The following is a 25,047-nucleotide window of genomic DNA, read 5'->3' as shown; positions in this document are numbered from 1 at the left end:
ATATGTGGCCCTGCAGATGTGTACCCACGCCACAGTGGAATATGGCAACCACAGCACCATGTGGGGCATGTGTGTGTACAGCAACCATGTACAATGTGATATGCATGTATAGGGACAGTATCCACGTGATACCCAGTGGATGACTGTCGCTATGCAAAGGTGATGTGTATGCACCATGTGTGATATATCTGACGCAATGACATCTACACAATATATCTGCCACACCGACACCTGTATGGTTGTTAGCAGTATGAGCTGGCGGAGCTAGAATGCTGCCAGGTATGTAGATGTGGGATATGTAGGCATGGACATTACTCCGTGACAGCATGTTGTGTATGTAAGCAAATAGTGAACATGAGGGGCCACATGACTGAGGACTGTGTAATGCCACATGTACCTTACATGTCGTAGGTAGCATGATATGCTTGCACCACTGTGTGACCTGTCCAGGAGTCACATAGCCTAACATCCTGAGACACAGGGTATGATGTGATGGTGGATGTGTACATTGCCAATACCAGAATGTGGAATGGTGCTGAAGGGCACTGTGGGGATAATGTCTGATCCGTTACCCTCTGTACCACACCAACCACCCATGCAATGGTATGTCAGGTGGCCAGCATGTGGATGTGGTGTGCTGTGGCACACAGAGGCCCAACAAGAGTGCCAGTAAAGGCATGGAGGTCGTCAATGAGTGTGTGAAGCATGGATGTGAGGATGTGCCCCAGTGCCATACCGAATTGTGCAGTCATGGGTGTACGAATGCAGTCCCACGCGTGCAATGCACTACCACCCATGTGTAGTGTGATAGATGCGGTGGTGTGGTGGTCAAGGTACACAACGTCCATGAATGGGCTCGCAGTTAAGTCAGTGGGCTGCTGCAGAGACACATAACAACCAGGTTGGCGGGATATAACAGCTAGGGAGATTGGAGGTGACATTGGGACAGTGTCCTTGGACATAACGTGTGCATGGCAGTACCATGTATGTGTCCACAGGGACAATGTGATGTCCATCTATGGATTGGAACCCTGTAGTGAGTGAGAGTCTGTATTATTGGTAGGTATCCCATTGGCTGGCATGTTGCCAACAACATCTCAGTCGGCAATGCCTGGGTGACTGTCGTATGCTACATTGAATGTGGATGTAGCCAAACAACACAGACATACCACCACACTGCGTGAGGGCCCACACTGCAATGTATGGCGGTCATGTGTAGGTAGCTAGCTGTGGAGTATGTGATGGACCACGAGGACCCACCATGACTGTCAAGTGATGCACCACATACATGTGAACATACCCACCGTGCAACAGCCTGCACATGCACCCATACAGCACATGTGCATGGAACATAAATACCACCATGGCGTCTGTGATAAGGCCAGTACCACCATGTCTCTGTGTGGAATAGCATGGTCCCTACCAGTGTGTATATGTAGCGGAAGTGCACTGTGATATGTGTCAGCATAGTCATGTACACTGTCCGGCTGCCGGGGTGCCATGCCATTAACTACCCCCGTCAGCAGATGTTGGTAATACTGGCTGTTGAGCACATGTACCATGTATGCTGCGATGGGTGTGTGTCCAGGGTGTGGCTAGCAGGGCCGCGAAGCATATATGTTCATCAACCAGAGGGGGGATGTCCGTAGGTATAGCACACAGACACATGGAGGTATGGTGCATGCCGAGGGTAGTGTAGGTATGGTATGTCTTGTGTAATGTGTCATCCAGCTATGTGTAGTGCATGGCCAAGCATGTATGGGTACATGGGATTCCATACTAGGGAAGTGCGTGTAGCTGTCAGCACATGGCAGTAGCAACTGTCCAAGGTGCAATGTACAGTATGATAACACAGCCAGCATGTAACCTGTGGTGTACAGTGTACTCACCGTCACGTGTCACAATGTGTCTAGCGGTCACAAACATGGGTATCCGAACATGGAGTACCTATGATGCATTTGTTTTTGAAAAAAACTACAGTATGTGTGTAAATCACTGTGTGATGTGGGATCCACTCACCTGTGTGTGTTGCAGTCCAGGTATGTGCCTGGGAGGTATGATCTGTGTACAATCTGGACTGGCAGGTGTGCTCTGTAGAGCATGGAGGCAGGTCCCAGGCACCGCAGATAAATGTCAGGCATGCCTTACTGTGTGTGCAGTGCTTGTGTACAGCACAGTGGAGGGTGCAAGCATTGTCACACATCACTGCATGCCGTGCCTGCCTGTGACAGCCCTGCTGGAGACAGACATGTGACACCGCTGCAGAGGCAGCATAGCATGTGAAGATGTACATGTGAGCCCCACACCCTAGGCAGATGTCCGCAGGTCATGTGTGCCACAGTACTGTGGTTGACCACGACTGTCAAACTGGATCAATACCACATGCTTGCATAAGTACAGTATGACCATAGTCAACAGTCGCAGTGACAGAGTAGGCCAATGTACAGTATCCCCGTGTGCAGACCACTGCCTACTGTACACTTGGCTAGACACACACCCCCAGAGGGTGAATACACCATTGAGCTATCAGATGTCCCAGTCCACATAGCCTGTACAATGTCATCACAGGGTGGTCACAATAGCATGTGGTAAGACAGACATGTTGTACCAGGTGATGTGTCATGTGTGCATATGTTGACTTGCACAGCCGTTCACATGTCCGCAACATACTGGTGCATGATGCATACTGTTACATGATGTGTGGAACTGCACTGTGACCCACAACAGGGCCATCTGACACAGGTGTGTTGTGAATGGTGTAACCCATGTTCACACAGGATACACACTGCTGTTGGCAGCCATGCTGATGGCTACCAGTGGTGCATGCAGTGGTCATACAGACATACTGCACACAGTGTTCATGCAGGGATGTCCATCGTTGTGGATGATGTGTTGCTACGTGAAGGTAGGTGTGTGTTGTGAATGTTACACATCCAGATGACACCATCTGGTGCATTCATGGTCATCGACAGCATCACACACATCCACAGCAGTCAGAACCTTGTCCTGAGAATGTGTGTCAGTCACCCTCGTACTGTGTGACATATGTGCACATGGCAGAACACCTCCCACTGTCATCTAGGATGGCTACGTGATGGCTGGAATGTGCCGTGATAATGTACAATGCTGGTAGCCCAATGAAGTACTTGGAATCACACACAGTACGCCATGGCTGCCATGTAAACCATGCACAACAATGACTGTCTGACAGACACAAACAATGCGTTGACATGTTGAACATGTGCACATGAGAACTCCCAATGAGGTATGTTGCACATATCGATGTACAACTGTCATCTATGGCCATAGCATGGATGCAGACGTACATGCCCCACAGGCAGTACCACGTGATGCAGGTAGGGGGACATTGCTCGTGTACATGTGACAGTTGCTGTACCGCCACATGTCCTGCATAGCCGTCATGTAGGGGTAGTAGTGGCATGTGACTGATGGACATGCCTGTACATTTGACCATGTCCCAGAGGAGATGTGTTATGTGTGTACAACATGTGATGTGCCAACATCAAGCTGTGCAGTGTACGGCCGCCAGTGTACCTGAATGACTTGTTCTGCGATGGGTGCAAAGGCACATAGTACTGCATTGCATGCCCACAAGCCCCACACAGGTGCATAGCCTGAACATACAATACAAAGAGGGTGTGGGATGATAGCAACCCACAAGAGGAGATGGGTACGGGTGGCAACCCACTACCACATGTGCGGGTATGGTGTGCATGTCTATGACACATTAGCACCTGAGAAGCTAGTGGTACAGCAGTACAGGGTTGCATGCAGATATGTTCAACAATATCCCTGTGTGTCCCACCACTGGCCCGTGGATAGACAGATACCAACAAAATGTGCAGATATGATATGTGCACAGCACATCACCGATGCCTAGTGTAGAACAGGCTTACTGTGTAGACATGTGCACAGTAGGTCTGCGCCAGCCTCACTCAAACACGTTATGTGCCGAACCACACCAATAGTCCAGGCCATGCCAAAGATGGACGTGCATGCATCTGTGTATGTACGTCTGTGAATGTCTCCAGTGTAGCAGTATAGCTGTGTCACCGTTGTGAACAACATAATGAATGGGTTGTATGTGTGAGGGGTGCGTCATATGTGTATGGTCAGATCGACGATACCATCAGTGCCCCTGCTATGTGAACATCCCTGTCCCCATACATGGATACCTATGCTGTGCCCAACACCACGTTTCCAGAGGGAGGGATGGTGGTGTGCAGTGCACCAGCAGAAATGGGGGTGGCAGCAGGCACTGGATGTAGACATATGTGGTACCCACGTCAGTCCAGGCAACCATCCATGTGCACGGGATAGCAGTGTGTGGCCACATACAGCACTGTGTTGATCAATATCGCAGCACATAGCACCTGTCAGGGTTACAGTGTATGCATGGGTGTGTGATACCTGCATGCACCAGACACACCCCCACCAAGCAGTGTGCAGCCTACCTTGCATAAGGCCAGTGTCCACACCATGGTGATAGACATGTGTAATGTCCATATACACATAGCAATGACATATGGAATGGACAGCCACCCTGCCAATATCATTACCCCCCAGGTGGATCACATCCCAGTGCCATGTATGTGGCATACCCTGCCATACCATGCAGCCCTGCCCAGCAAGGCTGCATGTGCTATCACAGTCCTACATGGTGTGATGGACAAAAGGCACTGTCACTATCAACCATACACAGCAGTAATGTGGCGGTGATGCACCCTGTGGTGTTACAGGTGCTGTGTGTTGCTGTGGACAATGTGCGTGTGTACATGATATGCATGACCTTTCCTGCTAATGTGGCATGGTTACACATTGTCCCATGTGTATCACATGTGCAACACAGGTGAGCCGTGGCAAGTTGTCCCATACAGTGCTGTGTGGATGTACATGGCACAACACATGCATGTGCAGGTGTCCATGTGTATGTGTACAGTGCCACCGCTGACGTTCATAATGGCCACGTACATGATGTCTAGTGACATATACACAGCATCCAGGTGAACAGTAGAACCGTTGTCACATGGGGACCCGTGCCAACTGATATGGACACAGGTGCAGCCAGGTACACATGTCCACAGCAGGCTAACATCAACAAGGTGCGTGTACAGTGTGATGAGGTGACACACAGATATGATATGACGCCCACTGCTCAATGGTGTGACGGCAACACATCAGCTGTGTCACTGCCATGATGCCTTGCAGAGATTACTGTGCAGATGTTGTACATGTCATAGCAATGTATTCCCAGCAGTATGCCAGCACAGCAGTGTAAATGTGACCTGCCACCATCATTATGTCTTACAGATAATGCCACGTTCCCGGCTGCCTGCCTTTAGCCGACAAGAAGATGAGGTCATCATACCATTGCTACACGACAATTATGACATCTTATTTAGCCATGTGCCACTGCAGGCCCAACAACGGGAGGAGATGTTGCAGGATATGCGCAGGAGGGTGAACAGCCTGGGCGGCCACAACCGCACATATCAACAGATCCGCAGGCACTGCACAGACCTAATCCGGCATGCGAGACAGCGTGCCACTGCAATCGCCAGACAACAAGGTGGGACAGGTGGTGGGCCACAAACCCAGCCCCCACTCACAGCCACGGAGGAGCTCCTGGCCAGTCTGGGGACACCCATGGAACAACACACTGAAACCCTCGCGTCCATCGTGGAGGTGGGTGTCTCCCAACCAATGAGCTCGGAGCTGCCTGGTAAGTCAGTGTTGCATGTTTGTATGATAAGTGACGTAGGAGTGGGTGTCATAGTACAACACATAATATAGCAACAGATGCCAGGTATATGGCCACACAAGATGCATACTACAGTATGCTATGTTGTGTTTGCAGACATGTGCATAGCACATGCTAACACACAGGTGCATGATGTGACATGCACAGTGCTTACCGTGGCGATAGTGATGGATAATGTGTATACCTTTGTGTCATCCCTATACAGGTACATCTGGCATGTCACAAAGACAAGGGTCTGTCACAGGTAAGTCTGTTGCTAGTAAAAGGCATGATACGGTGTATTGATATTCCCCATGTGTCCAGGTATGACATGCACACCTGGGTGTGCCCCAGTCACGGTATACAGGTTGCACCACCCGACACACACACCACCCATGTACAGTAGATACAACCGTTAGTATAGAGTGGCATGACACCACATAACCCATTGGTGTGATATGTGCAGTCAGCTATGCATACAATGGTGTAGGTGTTCCACAATGGCTGCATGTGTAGTATGCATTGGTATGCCTCTGCAGTATGCACACAGTACCACATAGTGAGCTGTGATCTGGCCAGAGCACAGGTGTTACCACTGTGACCTATGCCCCTGCATTGGGTGCACACGTTGTGACATGGCACATGACATGTCCCATGCACGTGGATGTCTGTCTGCAACATTGTCACACCATGACATGACCAATGCATGACATAGCAGACATCCACAATGTCTGCATAGCCTTAGGGAATGTGACACCTCAGACTAGTACGGTTGTATGTCACATGGGCCACCACAGGGCCGTGTGCACGGTGTCCATCACACACAATTGTCGATGACCCAGACAAACAAGGCCATGGGTGATACCTACAGGCATGTTGCCACACAGTACATCCGCAGTGGGTAGTCACCATTGCACCCTGTCCACACATAGTGGGCTCATCACTGTAGTGGACCCCCTGGACATCCGATGTGGTACACCAGTGAAATGGAATGCCTGTCTGCAGCCACTAGAGGTGCCACCAATGTCCACCATATACGTGCTGCTGAGCAGCTGAACTGACTTTCAGACATGGCAATGTAATGCGTCCAGGTCACGCATCACACAGAAACATACCTGTGTCCTGCTACCGTGCAGTGGCACAGTGCCCGTACTCCACACTGTACAGCTATGTACACAGCTCACACCAACCACACCTGCACAGACATCCTTGTTACACATGCATTGTATCTGTAGACTGTACACATAACACTGCACTGTGACATCTGTTGTGATGTGGTGCATGTGGTGGGACACCATCGTCACATGTCCACATGATACCGCATGTTTGCGGTGTACATGACATAGTGACGGCAGCCATGTGTACTGTTAACTCGGCCGTGGCCACACGGTGTATCACGGTGATGCATGCAAACTACCATGAATGTGTGTACTGCATGCCTACTAAAAGACACCTGCCTGTTGTAGTGTGCACTCCAGGGCAGTATTCATACTGCCACTATTAATGTCTGGGCTGCATTCACTGGGCTGTGGTGTGGGAATGCTGCATGCCACCTGCAATATCACATGCATGATGTGTCTGCATGTGTGTGTGTCCACGTGTGTGTCAGCGTGTGTGTGTCCGCATGTGTGTGTGTGTGTGTGTGTGTGTGTGTGTGTCTGCATGTCTGTAATGTAACTTACGGTATGTCTTTGTATTGACAGGTGCTGTAGGTGCGTTCCCCTCCTGCGGTCCATCTGATGCTAGTGTCCCCACAGATACTAGTGGTGATGACCATGTGCATGAGGCACAGGCAGGGTCATCACAGGCAGACACTGTGCCATTGGAGAACATCACACTTACGTCCCCTTCATCCCCGCACATGGTTCAGATGCCGACACATACCCCAACACCATTGCCCATAGATGACGGACAGTCAGCGTCTGTTGGCACTGAGCAGGAATGTGTGGTGGCTGCAGAAGGTGCGGGTACACACGACATTGCCAGTGTAATGACTGGTGGAGTGCCACACAGGCATGTGGCAGGTGCTGCTCGTAGGAGGAGCACTGCTAGACATACACCTGCCGTACAGGGTGCAGCAGCTGGTATAACCAGACGCATGTTCCAGACTGTAATGGCGGCACAGGCACATGCCGAACAGCAGAACCAGGAAGGGCAGAGGCTGCAGAGGTCCGCAATCCGTTCCTTAAATGAGAACATCCAGTCATTGGTGAATGCCCAACAGCATCTTGCCGATGTTCTGGATAGGATATTGGGTGAGATGGCTGGGATCCTCGACCGAGGCATGGCCATCCGTGAGCGTGAGCTGTCCGTGCTGGAACACCTGGTAGGGGTGAGGCATAGGGCACGTGGGCCAGTAACACCACCAAGTACAGGTCAACGTATGCGTGCCACCTCCCATGCCCACCCACACAGTGCTGGTAGCAGTAGCAGTGCAGCTGCTACTACACTAACCACACCAGGACACAGCAGGCCACGTGGACGTGGCCCTGGACGGCCCCGGCGTGGACACGTTTCCAGCGGACATGTGTCATCGGAGAGTGGCCACGCTATACCTCCACCCGGTAGTGCCCGTGCGACCCCAGGCAGGCACGGGTCACGTCGCCGCAGGCGGACACAGTGAGTCGTACCACCTGCACTGTACAGTCTGGGGCTGCCATGTATACCCGTGTAGGCATCACAGATGACTGAACTGTGTACACACATACCCACACACAGCAAACACAACTGTAGGGCTCCACCACATCCACATGCATTCTGCACAGTCATGCCCAGTAAATGCACAGGCCCTTACACACACACATGATGTCATCCATTGGTACAGCCTATGCCTGTGGCACACATATCACCCTGTGCATATGATGAAGTCACTGCCACAGAACCGTGAGCTACACCATCGGTGCACGGTTATGCAAACATATTCTGATGCACAGGGTGGACAAGATAGTGAGAGGTGTATGTGATACCTGTGTCTGCATAGTATGTGATGTGTATGTTGTGGTGGCTGTGTATGGCAGGTGACATGTGCGTATGTGATGTGGGTCATGCACTGACATCATGCAGCAGACATACCATGTAGTGCAGGTGCAGCATTCATTGTTCTGTGTACACAGTATGCGTGGTGGTTACATGTGTAGCACCATATTGGTTCAGTTAACCCGTATGCCAAATATGGTGTACTTGCATGTGCCCACTGGGAGCACTGTTATCAGTTCCCCACGTGTAGTCGTGTAGTCATGGGGTACCCACAGGCACATCTGGCAATATCAGCATAGCACAGGTACCCGCAACCGGCATGGACCCCTACATAGGTACATAGGCGCACATGTACATACCAGGCTATGTGCTCTACGGCATGTGTAAACCTAGCAAGACTGTGTGTGGCTGCTAACACCCCTTAGGATGAGGATACCACATCCATCAGTCTCCTGTCCCCTGTCCAGCACTGACACAGAGATGATGCCTGGTGCATACTTATGATCACACATCCACACGTCATGATTACTCCTGGACAAAGGCAGTCAGGGCCTCTGCTTCACATGGGCTGGCAATCCTCTCCATGTTGTAGGGGGTTTCTGGGCGTTGACCCTGTTCCCCCAGCACATCCTAGACATATTTGTGGTGAGGTGTCTGACAGTTGCTTCTGTGGCCGTGTTTGCCCGGAGCCTAGGAGGTGGAACATGTCCATGTCACCCAGGTTGGACATGGCCGTGTATGTCAGGCACAGATCACCACAGAGCAGATGTGCTGGAAAGGTATACAGCCGGAGTCCCCTTGGTCGAGCAGTGTGTGACACATGTCCCAGCACCTTTATCCCCGTGTCGTGGAATGTTTGTGGTCCTTCCGAGTGCTGCAGGTGTCAGGTTAGGTACAGCCCACATGTGCCATTGTACGCAATCATTGCTGTGGTGTGTGATGTGTACAGGGGTACAATGAACACCCGTGATGTGGATGTGATTCCTTCCAGACCAGGTGGCCACAGTGGAATGTCTTCCCACCCACATTGGCATTGTGTGTGTTGACAGAGGTTACTGACAGGTGTGGTACCCATTTCCATGAACACGTCCACCATGTTGAATGGATTACCACCTACATGTTACGTCGGGGCAAACATGTCCTTCCCACTGGGTAGGTCTGCACCTTCTCTGGCATGTAGCAGCAGGCCATGGCTCTAGCACCAGTTACCCATGTGTATGATGCCCTAGGTGGATGTCCGTGTTAGATGGGGTGTTGGGTATGGTGGCTGGTGTGCAGTCATCTGCATACCTTGTCTGCCACAATCCCCCTATGTTTGCATGCACATTGGAAGGTCGAATGCCGAACGGCAGGGGGCACAGGACTGAGCCCTGTGGGCCTCCACTCCAGACCAGCTTTGAGTCTGACATGGCACCAGGAACACAAACCCTGTGTGGTGTGACCTCCAACCATTCTGAGAACCATCGTGTGACATATGTCCCCACATGTACGCTGGCGAGCCTTTCCATGAGTGCCACGTGGAGTGTGTTCTGAACGTTCCCACCAGGTCATGGTAGTGTGTGCAAACCGACGTACCCCCATCAATGGCCTTGGTGACCGCTCCAGACAGGTCGAGCAGGTTTGGGATGCAGGATCTGCCCTTGACTAAGTTGTTGTGGGTATGTTCCGGTATTGGCTGTACACCACTGTCTGTATTCATGGGCACCTGTATGGACCTCCCCGCAGCTTTGCAGACAAGGCTTGTCAAGCTGATAGGGCGGGAATGCCTGAAGTCCATAAGAGCACTACCCTGGCATAGTGGAACCACAGATGCCATATGCCATCCAGCGGGGACCTAGCCCGTAGTAAGGCTAACATGACACAGTGACCTTATGTGTGAGGCAAGGGCCTCAATGAGGTTGGGTAGCACACAGCCAGGGACACCATCGGGGCCAATTGGTGCTGTGTTAACCGCCTAACAGATATCAGATCACTCCAGGGCATATGAGATGTTTCGGAGGCTAGACTCTGGTGGGATGGATATGTCCCCTCTTGGGGGGGGGGTGGATGTATGCATGGAACATGTCCGCTGGTTTGTTGACAATGTCTGTGGGTGCAGTGACCATTGTACCATTCTGGATCATTTCCGGCCATGTCTGTGTGCTCCCACCCATGTCCCTACCACAGTTAAGGAAGGCCCTATGGTTGTCTCATGTGCCCTCTGCAGTACCACCCCCCACAAGCGGCCTTGTATGATTGTATGTGTGGCCGTATGTTGACGCCGGTATGAATGGGTGATGGCTTCCCTGGTACTGATATTGCTCTGTCATGTATTAGCTCCAACTGTTGATGTACAGTTTGTCAGTGGCTGGGGTCCACCAGACCATGTGCCTACCTTTGGTGGACAAGGTCCTGATATCATCATGATCGCTTGGTGCAGACATCCCTGGGGCTGCTCAGAGAAGGCATTCGTAAGGGAGTTGGCAGTGCGGCCTGTGTTCACCACTGGCATGGAGGACTTGTAGGGTACCACACCGGTCGTATGATGTGTGTGGTTTGCTGTGGAGAGGTCCTCACTTAGGTCTCCCATGCCAGTGTTGGGTGCAGGATGTGGATTACCAGTGGATCCACTATATGGTCTGACATCACCATTGAGGGATGTACATCTTGTGTGGAGCATATCCTCCCCATGTGTGATGGGCAGAACTGGTATATGTCCCCCCCTAGTGGGTATGGTTCATGGCTGTTTCACAGTAGTCATGTGTATGAACACCCGGGACCTGTGGCATAGGGTGTTGTGTCATGGGTAATGTTCCCAGTCTATGTATGGGTGCTTGATGTCACCCAATATGGTGCTGTTGTGAGAGCATGCACACTCACCAGTGTCCTCAGGACGGCTGTGCAGGTATCCTGGGTTTGGGAGGGTGGTCTGTAGCATGCAACAAACTGTAGGGCAGTCCTACCCATGGTTAATTGCACCTGGATATTCCCCGCTGCAACGGCCACGTCTGTGGCATGGCCGGGTTGCTGTTGTGTGGCTGGACACACGACGGTCCACATTCTGCCACCCATGCTGTCGCACCATGTGTATGCATGTGTGCTCTGTGCCGAGTCTAAGTGTCTGAGCATGCCCAGTAAGCAGTTGTGTAGATGGACACACAGTACAGTGCACACCGCGCACGACTGCAGTAATACCCCGGGTGCATGCCTGTATCCCCTTCGCCACGCCTGTCTGTGCCATGGGCGGGTTGCTGTTGTGTGGCTGGACACACACGACGGTCCACATTCTGCCACCCATGCTGTTGCTCCATGTGTATGCATGTCTGCTCTGTGCCGAGTCTAAGTGTCTGAGCATGCCCAGTAAGCAGCTGTGTAGATAGACACACAGTACAGTGCACACCGCGCCCGACCGCGTTGATACCCCGTGAGCATGTCTGTCTCCCCTTTGCAACCGCTAGGTGTGGGAGGCATGGCCAGTACACCCGCCGGGGGTACACACGACAGTCGTCCCCGATGTCTGCTACTAGGCGTGTAGCCATGGCCAATGGCATCCTGCATAGCCATAGTGACCATCCAGGTGACACATATGTGGCTGTCATGCCACATTGGCTGCCTACATCCTGCACGCCGGATGCCCTCTCATAGGGTAAAGTGTCATGTGGTGCATCCCGTATTCCTGTCGTGATGTACTGATCATTAGTTATTTAGTATTCCCGACTGCAGCACTAACGTGTGTTACTGCGGCCACCTTGGGATGGTAACAGGCTGCGTAACCGCGCACTCTGTCTTCATTCCCTATCGGACGATTGCCTCTGCAGATGATACCACCCACCTAGGGTATGCCTCCTGACAGTGCTGTGCTCGGTAATCCCTGTAGCGCGTTCTGTAAATGCTTCATGCTGTAGTGAGTTCATGTAGGTAGGCGTAGGTTCGACTCTCGGCCCTTCTGTGTGTGTGTGTGTGTGTGTGTGTGTGTGTGTGTGTGTTTCCACCTCCCTCTGCAGATGAACTAGCTTTTAGATGCTTCGCAACACATACCTTGGCTATTGCCAGCTATTGTCTTACGAGTGATGTCACCCGCCTAGAAGTATGCCTCTGACAGCGCTGTGCTCAGTAAACTCGGTAGCGCATTCTGTAAATGCTTCATACTGTAGTGAGTTCCTGTAGATAGGCGTAGATTCAACTCCCGGCCCTTCCGTGTGTGTGTGTGTGTGTGTGTGTGTGTGTGTTTCCAGCTGCCTCTGCAGATGAACATGCTTTTAGACGCTTCACAACACATACCTTGGCTATTGCCAGCTATTGTCTTACGAGTGATGTCACCCGCCTAGAAGTATGCCTCTGACAGGGCTGTGCTCAGTAAACTCGGTAGCGTGTTCTGTAAATGCTTCATACTGTAGTGAGTTCATGTAGATAGGCGTAGGTTCGACTCCTGGCCCTTCCGTGTGTGTGTGTGTGTGTGTGTGTGTGTGTGTTTCCAGCTGCCCTGCGGATGAACATGCTTTTAGATGCTTCGCAACACATACCTTGGCTATTGCCAGCTATTGTCTTACGAGTGATGTCACCCGCCTAGAAGTATGCCTCTGACAGCGCTGTGCTCAGTAAACTCGGTAGCGCATTCTGTAAATGCTTCATACTGTAGTGAGTTCATGTAGATAGGCGTAGGTTCGACTCCCGGCCCTTCCGTGTGTGTGTGTGTGTGTGTGTGTGTGTGTGTGTGTTTCCAGCTGCCTCTGTGGATGAACATGCTTTTAGATGCTTCGCAACACATACCTTGGCTATTGCCAGCTATTGTCTTACGAGTGATGTCACCCGCCTAGAAGTATGCCTCTGACAGCGCTGTGCTCAGTAAACTCGGTAGCGCGTTCTGTAAATGCTTCATACTGTAGTGAGTTCATGTAGATAGACGTAGGTTCGACTCCAGGCCCTTCCGTGTGTGTATGTTTACAGCTGCCTCTGCAGATGAACATGCTTTTAGACGCTTCGCAACACATACCTTGGCTATTGTCAGCTATTGTCTTACGAGTGATGTCACCCGCCTAGAAGTATGCCTCTGACAGCGCTGTGCTCAGTAAACTCGGTAGCACATTCTGTAAATGCTTCATACTGTAGTGAGATCATGTAGATAGGCGTAGGTTCGATTCCCGGCCCTTCTGTGTGTGTGTGTGTTTCCAGCTGCCTCTGCAGATGAACATGCTTTTAGACGCTTCGCAACACATACCTTGGCTATTGCCAGCTATTGTCTTACGAGTGATGTCACCCGCATAGAAGTATGCCTCTGACAGAGCTGTGCTCAGTAAACTTGGTAGCGCGTTCTGTAAATGCTTCATACTGTAGTGAGTTCATGTAGATAGGCGTAGGTTCGACTCCCGGCCCTTCCGTGTGTGTGTGTGTGTGTGTGTGTGTGTGTGTGTGTGTTTCCAGCTGCCCTGCGGATGAACATGCTTTTAGACGCTTCGCAACACATACCTTGGCTATTGCCAGCTATTGTCTTACGAGTGATGTCACCCGCCTAGAAGTATGCCTCTGACAGCGCTGTGCTCAGTAAACTCGGTAGCGTGTTCTGTAAATGCTTCATACTGTAGTGAGTTCATGTATATAGGCGTAGGTTCGACTCCCGGCCCTTCCGTGTGTGTGTGTGTGTGTGTGTTTCCAGCTGCCCTGCGGATGAACATGATTTTAGACGCTTCGCAACACATACCTTGGCTATTGCCAGCTATTGTCTTACGAGTGATGTCACCCGCCTAGAAGTATGCCTCTGACAACGCTGTGCTCAGTAAACTCGGTAGCGAGTTCTGTAAATGCTTCATACTGTAGTGAGTTCATGTAGATAGGCGTAGGTTCGACTCCCGGCCCTTCCGTGTGTGTGTGTGTGTGTGTGTGTGTGTGTGTGTGTGTGTGTTTCCAGCTGCCTCTGCAGATGAACATGCTTTTAGACGCTTCGCAACACATACCTTGGCTATTGCCAGCTATTGTCTTACGAGTGATGTCACCCGCCTAGAAGTATGCCTCTGACAGCACTGTGCTCAGTAAACTCGGTAGCGCATTCTGTAAATGCTTCATACTGTAGTGAGATCATGTAGATAGGCGTAGGTTCGATTCCCGGCCCTTCTGTGTGTGTGTGTTTCCAGCTGCCTCTGCGGATGAACATGCTTTTAGACGCTTCGCAACACATACCTTGGCTATTGCCAGCTATTGTCTTACGAGTGATGTCACCCGCCTAGAAGTATGCCTCTGACAGCGCTGTGCTCAGTAAACTCGGTAGCGCATTTTGTAAATGCTTCATACTGTAGTGAGATCATGTAGATAGGTGTAGGTTCGATTCCCAGCCCTTCTGTGTGTGTGTGTATTTCCAGCTGCCTCTGCGGATGAACATGCTTTTAGACGCTTCGCAACACATACCTTGGCTATTGCCAGCTATTGTCTTACGAGTGATGTCACCCACCTAGAAGTATGCCTCTGACAGCGCTGTGCTCAGTAAACTCGGTAGCACGTTCTGTAAATGCTTCATACTGTAGTGAGATCATGTAGATAGGCGTAGGTTCGATTCCCGGCCCTTCTGTGTGTGTGTGTGTTTCCAGCTGCCTCTGCAGATGAACATGCTTTTAAACGCTTCGCAACACAAACCTTGGCTAATCAGCGGCCATTCCTTTACGGATGTTGCCACCCACCTGTACATGTGCCTCTGCTGGTGGTGTGCTCGGTGGTCCACGTAGCGCATTCCATACCTGTGTTGTACGTTTGTGCGTTTGGGTATGTGGGGGTGTGGTCAAACACCATGCCTGCCACATGTGTGTGTGTGTCCATGCTCCCAGCTTCATGAGTTCATACGGTATTGCCTTGTGGTTTACGCAGAACACACCAATCCTGCCGCCTTCCCTGTGTTTCTGGATGGCGGTATGCAGTTCGTGTACTGCTTGTGTGTCTGTTGTGGTCGGCGACCGCCGTACCATGATCTCCACGTGCACCATGCTATGGTGTGCTGGGGTGATGCTGTGTACATGACACACCCGGGCCTGCCACATGTGTCCGTCTGTATCTCTGTCATTGTATATCTACGTACCTATGTTGTGGCCGTACTGCTGCTCTAGCATGGACAGCTGTCTTTCACATGTATCGCATATTTGCACGGCAGACACATATGACTGTGGTCCATTGCGTATCCACTCATTGTCCATGCACTGTCCGTATTCCAGAATACCGTATTGACATCTGCTGGATATCGTGACAGACAGCTATCCTTGCTGTCCTGACAGTGTACCCGTACACGCCATACACCTTGTGTGTACTTGGCTAGTTATGGTGTGTGTATGTCTACCTGTGCTGTATGCATGGTTGTGTGTGTGTCCCGCTACAGCCATCTGTGCATGTGTCGCCACCATGGGTAATCCTTGTGGACCGCAGTTTCATGTGCACGTCTGCACATACCTGCAGACTGTACTACCCCTCCTACGGCTGCGGACTTAGATCGACTGCTGCCCTAGGCTGTAGGGCTCCTTGGCGCCCACCACCACAGCACATGGTGCCCCCATCATGGTATACCTACATGACACACCTACTAGACATGTGGCCCTACTAGTGCGGCGCCCTGGCCAGCCGCAGGATTGCCATACGCCTACGGCTGGATGTGGGCACATCACAAGGCATACGTCTACATTCGGTGTATTACGACGTCCAGGTTGTAATACCAGAGGGGGGACCCCATCAGCTATGCTATAGAATGCGGATCTATTTGGTTTAGTAGGTGGAGGGTTGGCCACACACCAGGGCTGACCGATGGAACACTGATGATGCCTCTTTTGAGAGGCAGGTGGAGCAAGCCCCCGTAACGTGAATGTAGTTTAGGTACAGATGTAGGGTTAGCACACATTCGTCCACTCATTCAGTTCTGTACCGCTGTATTACAGTGATATGCTATGCATATCTGCCATATACATTGTTAAATCATTCAATGATGAGTATTCGGCATAGTACAATATCATATGATACATGTGTTAATAGGATGCCTTCTGAGGTGTTAACATATGTGTGTGTGGTTAACATTGCGTCTGTGCTTTCTATGCTGTGGTTACATGTTCATTGTTAGCACAGAAAGTAACACATGGAAGTGTAAGGGGGGATATATAAAGCCTGGACACGTCTATGTTATGTGTACGTCTCACAGAGCGTACGGGTGATAGCGCTTACATGTCTATGGAGTAACCTTTGGATACCACATGTGACCTGTCATGGACGAAACGTCTACGTTGACTGTTTCATCTACCTATGTGTGTCGTGCTTTGTGTGCCATAAAGGTGCCAGCGGGTCTTTGATGTGGATTATGTGTATTCCATGGTCAATTGACATTAACACTATTACTTCACCGAAGGATGTTCTTCATTGGTGAGGACACCATAGTTTGACCATCGTATGGCTTTCCTAGCTGACGTTGATATTGTGCCATTGGTATGTGTTCCACAGGTCACCCACTTCTTCCACGGTACGGGAGCGTGTGATCCCCATTCCGGTGCTGGCAGATTGACAGCTGTGTACGCCGGTATTGGCACAGTGGTCTGGCTTTGTATGGGGAGTGTCTACTGGTTTCCCCATCTGTATTTCCTGTGTTATGCCTCACTGCAGCTGTGTGGTTACACCAGGTTCGGGGTTATGGGTGTCATCTTGGTCCTACGCTTGTCCATCCCTCGCGATTGTCTACTGGACACTGGTATGGAGCAGTTCACATTCCACACCTGCATTTCACATTAGACGGTGGATGCTTTGCACTATCAGTGGGGAGTAAGGCACATGCTACTCCCACATCCCTCCCACGGTGCGGGACAACGTATTATCTGCCAAACAACACTGAGCCCCGTTAATGCATACCCAGGATCACATGGCTGCAGCCCTCGACGGTACCCATTACACATCCTGCATGTGTGCGGGAATGTGATGTGGACGCACCTCTATGGACTCTACAATATGGGAATATCTGTACATATGTCCCGCATTCTGTGGACAGCTGTTGTCAACCCTGAACATGCTGGGGGTGCATATGTCTGGCTGTACCGTAGACACGGCTGTCAGTTATTTCGGGTCTCCCGATCGTGGCTGGTTGACATTGCGTACGGATGAATCTCTGGGGTCCTACTATGAACACCATTGTGCATATGTACAGTGTAGACCTTGTTGGACTGTGTCCATCTGGCTAGTGAGTTTGACCGCTGCTGTATGTTCCCCAATCGCGGATGTGTGGTTGCTACCCATATTATGTAGTGCTACGTTGACCAGGGTATTCTAAACTGAAACCGGATGGTGTAGATCCAATGATGCAGGCTAGGAGAAGCTTTAGGTCATCCTCCGATGTCCCATTAGGATATGTCCGCCACAGTATTGTCAAACGGACACAACCAAAGAATGTAGATCCTATTAATTCATTGACGGATGTTCTTCATAAGCGTGAACGCCATAGTGTCAGGATCCTATGACTTTCCCACTTAACGTTGTTGGTGTGCCATTAGTATGTGTTCCACAGGTCGGCCATGTGTTCCGCGGTATGGTAGCGAGTGATCCCCATTCACCTTCTAGCAGATTGGGTGCTGTGTACGCCGGTATTCGCACGGCGGTCTGACATCGTATGTGGAGTCTCTACTGTAGTCCCTATCTGTATTCCGTGTGTTGTGCCTTACCACAGCTGTGTGATTCCACCAGGTTTGCAGTTATGGGTGACAACTTGGCCGTACGATTGTCCATCCATGGGAACTGTCCAATGGACACTGGTATAGTGCTGTACACATTTCACAGCTGCATTTAGCATTCTCCGGTGGGTGATTTCCATAATTAGTGCGGAGTAACGCATGTGCCATACCCACATCCCTCACACGAGGCGGGACAACGGATCATCTGCCAATCAACACCGAGACCCATTTCTGCATACCCACGATCCCATGGCTGCAGCCCACGACAGTACCCGTTGCACATCCTCCACGTGTGCGGGAATGGGATGTTGACGCACCTGTATGGACTGGACAATCTGGGGATTCATGTGCATATCACCTGCAGTTCATGGACAGTTGTCATTAACCTTGGACACGCTGGTGGTGCATATATGTAGCTGTGCCATAGTCACGGCTGCCGCTTCATCTGGGTCTCCCGCTCCAAGCAGGTTGCATTGCGTACGGATAAATTTTTGGGTCCTACACTGGACGCCAGTGTGCATATGTAAAGTGTAGAACATATTGGACTGTGTCCATCTGACCAGTGTGTTTGACTGCCGCTGCATGTCCAGCAGTCACGGATGTCTGTTTGAGTACCCATATTATGTAGTGCTACGTAAACCGGGTCTTCCGCCACTGAACCCAAATGGTGTAGTTCCCATGATGCAGGCTAACAATTGCTTTCACTAATCTGCAGATATCCCATTGGGACATTCCCGCCTCTGTATTGTCACATTAACACGAAGAAACCATGTATAACCTATTGATTCATTGCAGGATGTTCTTTATATGTGTGTACACCATAGCTTTAACATCCTATACCCTTTCTAGTTGACGTTGTTGGTGTGCCATTAGTATGTGTTCCGCAGGTCGCCCATTTGTTCAGCGGTATGGCAGCAAGTGATCACCATTCACTTGCTGGGAAATTGAGTGCTGTGTACGCCGGTATTCGCACGGCGGTCTGACTTTTATGTGGAGTCTCTACTGTAGTCCCTATCTGTATTCCCTGTGTTTTGCCTTACTACAGCTGTGTGATCCCAGCAGGTTGGCTGTTATGGGTGCCATCTTGGCCGTACGTTTGTCCGTCCATGGGGAATGGCTACTGGACACTGGTAGAGGGCTGTGCACATATCACAGCTGCATTTAGCATTCTCCGGTGGATGATTTGCATTATTAGTGTGGAGTAACGCATGTGCTATACCCACATACCTCCCACGGGGCGGTACGACGGGTTATCTGCCAATCGACACCGAGCCCCATTTCTGCATACCCACGATCCCATGTCTGCAACCCTCGACGGTACCCATTGCACATCCTCCATGTGTGCGTGAATGGGATGTGGACGCACGTCTATGGACTCGGCAACCTGGGGAGTCCGATCCATATGTCCTGCATGTCATGGACACTTGTCATCAACCTTGAAAACGCTGGTGGTGCACATATGTAGCTGTGCCGTAGTCACGGCTATCAGGTCTTCTGGTTCTCTAGATCACCGCCTGTTCACATTGCATACGGATAATTTTTGGGTCCTACAATGGACACCAATGTGCATATGTCAAGTGTAGAACGTATTGTACTGTGTCCATCTGGCCAGTGGGTCTGACTGCTGCCGTATGTTCAGCAATCATGGATGTCTGTTTCAGTACCCATATTATGTAGTGCTACGTAAAACGGGTTATCCGCCACTGTACCCAAATGGTGTAATTCCAATGTTGCAAGCTAACAATTGCTTTCACCAATCTGCAGATATCCCATTGGGACACTCCCGCCTCTGTATTGTCAACTTTACATGAACGAAACATGTAGATCCTATTAATTCATTGAAGGATGTTCTTTATATGTGGGTACGCCATAGCTTAACCATCCTATAACCTTCCTAGTTCACATTGTGGGTGTGCCATCAGTATGTGTTCCGCAGGTCGCACATTTGTTCCGCGGTATGCAAGCGAGTGATCCCCATTCACTTGCTGGCAGGTTGAGAGCTGTGTACGCCGGTATTCGCACGGCGGCCTGACATTCTATGTGGAGTGTCTGCTGTACTCCCTAAATGTGTTCCCTGTGTTCTGCCTTACTACAGCTGTGGGATTCCGCCAGGTGTGCAGTTATGGGTGCCATCTTGGCCGTACGTTTGTCCATCCATGGGAACTGCCTCATGGACACTGGTGTAGGGCTGTACACATGTCACAGATGCATTTAGCATTCTCAGGTAGATGATTTGCATTATCAGTGTGGAGTAACGCATATGCCATACCCACACACCGCACACGGGGCGGGACAACGGATCTTCTGCCAATCAAGTCCGACACCCATTTCTGCATACCCACGATCCCATGGCTGCAACCCCCGACAGTACCCATTGCACATCCTCCATGTGTGCAGGAATGGGATGTGGACACACATCTATGGACTGGACTATCTGGGGATTCCTGTGCATATGTCCTGCATTTCATGGACAGTTGTCATCAACCTTGAACACGCTGGTGGTGCATATATGTAGCTGTGCCGTAGTCATGCCGGTCACATCATCTGGGTCCCCCGATCGCGGCCGGTTGACATTGCGTACGGATACATTTTTGGGTCCTACAATGGACACAAATGTGCATATGTAAAATGTAGAACATGTTGGACTGTGTCCATGTGGCCAGTGATTGTGACCGCTGCTGTATATTCCCCATTCGCGGATGTGTGTTTGACTACACATATTATGTTGTGCTACGAAACCCATGTTCTACTACAATTAACCCAAATGGTATTGCTATACTGCTGCAGGTCGGCAACTGCTTCAAGTAATCCTCAGACAGCCCAGTAGGACATATACGCCACTGTATTGTCAATATGACACAGCCAGACCATGTGGACCCTATTGATTCATTGACGGATGTTCTTTATAAGCGGGAACGCCAGTGTTTCAACATCCTATGACCGTCCGAGTTGATGTTGTTGGTGTGCCATTGGTATGTGTTCCACTGGTCGCCCATGTGTTCCGCAGTATGGCAGCGAGTGATCCCCATGTTGTTGCTGGCAGATCGAGTGCTGTGTACGCCGGTATTCGCACGGCCGTCTGGATTTCAATGGGGGGTGTCTACTGTAGTTTCCATCTGCATTTCCTGTGTTATGCCTTACTGCACCTGTGTGATTCCACCGGGCTTGCAGGTATGGGTGCCATCCTGGTCGTAGGCATATCCATCCATGGGGATTGCCTACTGGACACTGTTATGGCCTGTACACATTCCACACCTGCATTTAGCATTATCCGGTGGATGCTTTGCACCATTAGTGGGGAGTAGGTCATGTGCTACACCCACACCCCTCCCACGGGGTGGAACAACGAATTATCTGCCAAACAACACCAAGCCCCATTTCTGCATACCCAAGATCCCATTGCTGCACCTATCGATAGTACCCATTACACATCCATCATGTGTGCGGGACTGGGATGTGGACGCACATGTATGGACACGGCGATCTGTGGATTTCTGTTCATATGTCCTACATTTCATGGATACCTGTCATCAACCTTAATCACGCTGGCGGTGCATATGTCTAACTGTGCCGTAGTCACGGCTATCGCATCATCTGGTGGTCGGAAATGGCTGGTTGGAGTTCTGTTAGAATGTATTTTTGGGTCCTACAATGGATACATATGTGCAAATGTAAAGGTAGATGTTGCTGGATTGTGTCCAACTGGCCAGTGGTTTCGACCGCTGCTGTATGTTCGCCAATCGCGGATGTCTGTTTGACTACCCATTCTACGTGGTGCTACGTAAACCAGGTGTGTTAGAACTGTAAATAACTGATGTATATCCAAAGATGCAGGTTAGCAACTGGTTTACATAAATCTCAGATGTCCCAATAGGACATATCCGTCACTGTACTGTCAACATAACACCACCGGAACATGTTGATCCCCTATGTATTCATTGAAGCATGTCTTCTTTATAGGTGGGTACGCCATAGCTTACATATCCTAGTTGACGTTGTTAGTGTGCCATTAGTATGTGTTCCACAGGTCGCCCATCTGTTCCGCTGTATGGTAGCGAGTGCTCCCCATTTTGTTGCTGGCAGATCGAGTGCTGTGTGCGCCGGTATTCGCACGGCGGTCTGACTTTGTATGGGGAGTGTCTACTGTACTCCCTATGTGTATTTCCTGTGTTATGCCTTACTGCAGCTGTGTAATTCCACCAGGTTTCCAGTTATGGGTGCCATCTTGGTCGTACACCTGTCCATCCATGGGAATTGCCTACTGGACAGTAATATAGGGCTGTACACATTTCACACCTGCTTTTAGCATTATCTGGTGGATGCTTTGCATCATTGGTGGGGAGTAAGGCACGGGCTATACCCACATCCCTCCCACGGGGCGGGACTATGGATTATCTGCCAAACAACACCGAGCCCCAATTTTGCATACCCAGGATCCCATGGCTGCAACCCTCCACGGTACCCATTACACATCCTTCATGTGTGCGGGACTGGGATGTGGACGCACTTATATGGACACGACAATCTGGGGATTTCTGTTCATATGTCCTGCATTTCATGGACAGTTGTCATCAACCTTGAACATGCTGGTGGTGCATATGTCTAGCTGTGCCGTAGTCACGGCTGTACACCGTCTGGGTCGAACGCAGCTGTTTCATATCTCAAATGGGTAAATTTTTGGAGTCCTACAATGGACACTGATGTGCATATGTAAAGTGTAGAACGTGTTGGACTGTCACCATCTGGCCAGTGGTTTTGACTGCTGCTGTATGTTCCCCAATCGCGAATGTCTGTTTGACTACCCATATTATGTATTACTTGGCCTATCTATAGCCACGTGCCAGTAAGCGGAAATACAGCAAACCTTTAGTCCTGGTCATCTTCATAAAAGACATCATTGAACATATATCAGGCCAAAACGGACAATGACAGAAACGATACACTCCACAGTCAAAACATACTAAGCTCTTTCACCCACTAACATGGAGCATCATCGGAGTACGAAATACATTACATAGTCGTCCCTTATACACTTCCTTCAGAGTCAGTTTAAAGTCAATTAATCAATAAACCTGCTCATAGTTAAGTGGACAGTGCTCCAAGTCTTGATGATAACGTGACATATACAAATCAGTGTTGCATACATTACTTAATGGAAACAATAATACAACAACAATGTGTTTATATAACTACAATATTGGTCAATACAATCAGTATATTGAAACATAGTTGATAATTGTTGTGAGTAAACCTTAGAATGTAGTGTGTTGATCATGATATGAAATATCAATGTGTATAACTGTTGCATTACGATTCCAAAGCATGGAATCAATAAGTACAATTAAAGCATAATTTGTATAAATATGAATGTAAATGAGAGTCACAATGTCACATGTGAATATGACTGTATCATAACTATATCAATATGAAATGGAATGAACTGTAGTTGTTTACATCTTATTTTCCGGTGACAAATCTATGTCCATGCGTCATATATACGTGCCGTCGGACTGCTGTGTGTAGATGTATACATGTGAACCCCTCGTTTCATACCTTTCTTTGTTACTGTCTGTGGATTACCTGTGTACATACATCAATTACCATGCCATACCTTTCTGCTGTACAGGTTCTGGCATGGTGTACAGCTGGTTGGCCCTTAATCTTGCTGTGTGTTACATTGACCAGTGTCTATCTGGCAATTCACTGGCATGTCATGTGTGACCTTCTTGCTTCTTTAGGGACCTGATCCCATAATTGTGACGTGCTTCCACTGGCCATATATCTGTCTGTCGTCTGGGATCTGTGTGTAACCAGTCCTTTCAGTACACTTTCTATTGTTGTTCTTTTTTGGTTACATATATGAGTACTTTGGTATGTTGTGCTATGATTGTGTGTGGAGCATTTCTCCACGGGCCTCTGCTGACACTGGACATATATCCAGCTAGCGTAGCCCGGTCAACAAGTGTGAGCCAACTGAACGCAATCCGTACGGGGGCACCTTCTGACAAGTGGGTCAGGTTACTGATGCATAACCGTCATCAATCCATACTACTAACACATACGTTATTCTATCCACATTCTATGTTTGTCTCATCACATAGCGTGTGTTTCTCACTATTTCTAATGGTACTTTACATGGCATTGCCCGATTCCATACTTTCAGAGGCTGACATATATGAGACCTGTCTGGTTGACGTGGAGGACACATCCTTAACCTGCCCTGCTTCGAGGGGATCACACACGCGCACTTGCATTTCCTAATTGTGGGTTACGCGCAGGCGCACATGCATATCCGTATTCTGTCTCCATATGTTTACTGGGCCTGTGTGGTTACGTGGTCTGTGTTAGTTGTGACTATTCCGGTAACATATCTCTGATCCGGTTGACGGACGTGTGCGGAACGCACATACACTTTTATACATGTAACAGTCTTTGCAGCATGGACGCATTACGTACACGTTCACATTTATATGTTCTATAGTCGTAATTCAAACGGGACTGCATTCACGTTTGCCGGTTACTGTGACCACTACACGTTAGCTGTTCAGTGTCATTAATATGCATACCCATGGTACTTAGCTACATTTACATATCCCCCCACCCCCACCCCCCCGCACTCACGCACGTCACTGGCATCCATTCTCCTGCTGGGAAAGGTGC

This window comes from Protopterus annectens, chromosome 6.part0 (assembly GCF_019279795.1).
Source record: "Protopterus annectens isolate FY-2018-M chromosome 6.part0, PAN1.0, whole genome shotgun sequence".
NCBI lineage: Eukaryota > Metazoa > Chordata > Ceratodontiformes > Protopteridae > Protopterus > Protopterus annectens.
This window is presented reverse-complemented; position numbering follows the sequence as displayed.